The following is a 3,733-nucleotide window of genomic DNA, read 5'->3' on the forward strand; positions in this document are numbered from 1 at the left end:
ACCTCTAGCTCTATTCGCTTACCCAGAATTAGATGTGTGCATAATTATAGAAGTAAAGCATGTGTTGTCATAAGGTCTTCTATCCTACTAATATAAAGGACATAGCACTTGTGGTTTCTTATTTATTGACATAAACGTATATTTTAGGTAAAAGGTCATCGAGGTCACATGACATTTGGTCAAAAAATTTCTATTCTATAGTTATCTCTACATATGTTAATGTACATTTTAAGATTTTTGATGCAACTATTTTACCAGTTTCGTGTTATGGCGCTGAAATCTGGGGATTTCATTATTATGATACCCTGGAAAAAGTTCAAAGAAGTTGGTGTAGGAAATTACTGGGATTACCCCACTCTACAGCAAAGGAAGCGGTAATGGGGGAATGTGGTCGTTTCCCTATTCATTATCATACCCTCAATCGTTGTATAAGGTATTGGATAAAACTTTTAGAAATGCCTAATAGTAGAGTAATAGTATCGTATGTTATGTAATCTCGACAATATTGGTAGAACTACCTGGGCTACTTCCACAAAAAATATTTTGTTTTCGTTTGGATTTGGTTTCGCGTGGATTTCCCAGGAAGTTGGTAATACGAAAGTATTATTGTCAATGTTTGAACTTTGAGTCAAAGACACATTAAGACAACAGTGGATGGAAAATTTGGCTCAAAAGCCAAAACTGCGCACATATATTCATTTTAAGAGCGTTCTAGAACCTGAAAGATATCTTTACGTCCGATGTAATCACGAAGCCATTCAAATGTTAGCATGTCTTCATTGTTCTGCGTTTCCTCTAGCAATAGAGGAAGGCAGAAGACATGGTATTGCTTTTACAAACAGATATTGTACAATATGTAACACAGAAACTGTCGAAGACGAATACCATTTTCTTGTAATATGTCCTCTGCATAACAACCTGAGATTGAAATATTTGCCTACAGACCTATTTTTGGAACCAAACTTTCAGAAATTTATTAATGCTATGAAATCAAATGAATCAGATGTTATGCTCAGTCTGTGTAATTTTGTTTACAGAGCTTTCAAACTTAGAGAAAGAGCCAGTGGAATTGCTAAAATTTGCTGATATGTTATCAAGTCAAATTTTTTTTATTTAACTCTCTGTATGCAGTTACAAAGTATACACTGGCATGTTATTGTTGCTTACATTTATTTCTATTGCAATACCTAATGTAACCCCTTTGTATATGGGCCGGTGGCCTCGGAACGCAAATAAAACCTAATCCTAATCCTATATACCAAAAATCAGAAATCCAGCTCTATTGGCTTGCTAAGAATAAGATATGTGCATACTTAATGAGGTACAGTATGTGGTGTCATAAGGTCTTCCATCATACCAAATATGAAGGGTGTACCACTTCTGGTTATGAGTTATGGACAAATATGTATATTTGAGGTCAAAGGTCACCGAGGTCACGTGACATTTTGTAAAAAAAATTGTATTGCTAAGTTAGCCCTATATACCAAAAATCAGACCTCTAGCTCTATTGGCTCGCTCAAAAATATATATGCACATAATTAATGAGGTACAATATGTGACGTCATAAGGTATCCCATCATACCATATATGAAGGGTGTAGCACTTGTGGTTACTGAGTTATGGACAAATATGTATATTTGAGGTCAAAGGTCACCGAAGTCACATGACATTTTGTCAAAAAAATTGTATTGCTAAGTTATCCCTATATACCAAAAATCAGACCTCTAGCTCTATTGGCTCGCTCAAAATTAGATATGCACATAATTAATGAAGTACAATATGTGTCGTCATAAGGTGTCCCATCATACCATATATGAAGGGTGTAGCACTTGTGGTTACTGAGTTATGGACAAATATGTATATTTGAGGTCAAAGGTCACCGAGGTCACGTGACATTTTGTAAAAATATCTGATATATCTGCGTGAACGGAGGGACATGACCCAATCTATAAACCCCCTGGACTTCATCCTTGGAGACTTAAAACTGTGTCAATGTATCCTTTTTGCAATATGATAAGATGAGAAACTAAATTTTTATTTTACTTGGCCTTATACATGGTATTCTATGGAGGTGTAAACTAAAAAGTCCTCTGACACGGCCAAATTTCATCGCATTGTAAAACAAATCGACGTGCATCTGTATGGGGTAGGGGTACTATCCTTGTGCAAAGTTTGAAAGAAATTGACTGGGGCATGTCTGAGATATCTGCGTGAATGGACGGACGCACGCATGCACACACGCACGCACGGACGTACGCATGCACGGACATGACCAAACCTATAAGTCCCCCCTGGACGGGGTCCTTGGGGACTAACAACTAATCTCCACTAAGTTTCCACTGACAGTGGAAACTTAGTGGAGATTAAACTGATTTCTTCACCAACCTTTCAAATCTGAAGCTCAAGTTATTCAAGTTACGAAAGAGTAAAGAACAACTCAAAATCAGGCACTACTTTCGTTATCTTCCTGGGTAACCGGCGCACTTCGCATGACAGTGAATCACTCATCTACATAAAGGATCCCAAAATTTTAGAAAGAAGCTCAGTCAGGGCACAAAAACAAAGCAACAAAACAAACAAAAATTTTGCACTTTGGATTGACATGGGCTGCTCAGACCTGGTCACGGTTGTGACAGGCATGTTGTATGTCATTTGTTACTGGAAACAAATAAATCCTGGTGATTCACAGACATTTCAGGGGTGAAAGGTACTTTTACCTCAGTACCCACTACAGTACCATTTGCATATCACTTGAAGAAACTGCAGGGAAAGCATGTTTACACGCCTCCTCTTGTAATTTGTGTAACAGATTTTGAATTCATTTGACCCAAAAGACAGGCAAACAATCAAAAGCAACAAACACATCCATGTATCACTGCAACTAAGGATGGCTGTCCTTGTTCTGATCAAATAAGGAAATACAAGACTTTTTAATCGATGAAATGATAATTCCTGAGCGTGTGGTGTGCACACACACCCTTTTGTAAGTCTTCCAGGATAGTGCAGAGCTCTGGACATGTGAAATTCAGTGCATCTGCACTTATTGGTCAATAAAACCATGTCCAACTGATCTCTATGATTACTTTACTCTTTGTAGTAGGGCTGGTTGCACACAATAGAAAATCCTACACCCTATGACCTGAAGGCATGGTAATAGAAACATACATATTTTTCTTGTGACAGTGAACCAAACGACAATCATATCCAATCAGTCTCAGGTCATCTAGAGGGAAGTATAAAAGTGATAAAGGCTCTTATGCATTGCTATGCACCCTCATCGAATAACATCTACAGTCAAACGTCCACTTCCAGTGTTCAAGTCCATACCTTGAACCAAATCTTTTCTCATATCATTTAGATGGAAATTTGTTGGACAAAATAAAGCATATAAGCTTGGGATATTCTTCTGATAATAGGGGGAAAAGCCAGCACACATTACACAAACCATTCAACTGTTATTTTACTTTTGAAGACTCATGAAAGTTGAACAGGACAGAGTAAAATTTGCTCTGATCTTTCACTATTTTGCAGTTTTGAATCTTAAAGAATACTAATTGTCAGCAATATGAAGCTCATCCCGTCCTTCCCCTGAACAAATTCACGGTTTTTAACTTGTTGCAAGTTGAGACTGTCCCTTGTAAGTACACCACCCTTTCTGACTGTAATGCCACAGTAATCTTTCAGTTAAAACTGCCATAAAAGGAAAGGAAAACAAAACAACAGACCAAAGGCA

This window comes from Ptychodera flava, chromosome 6, assembly GCF_041260155.1.
Source record: "Ptychodera flava strain L36383 chromosome 6, AS_Pfla_20210202, whole genome shotgun sequence".
NCBI lineage: Eukaryota > Metazoa > Hemichordata > Enteropneusta > Ptychoderidae > Ptychodera > Ptychodera flava.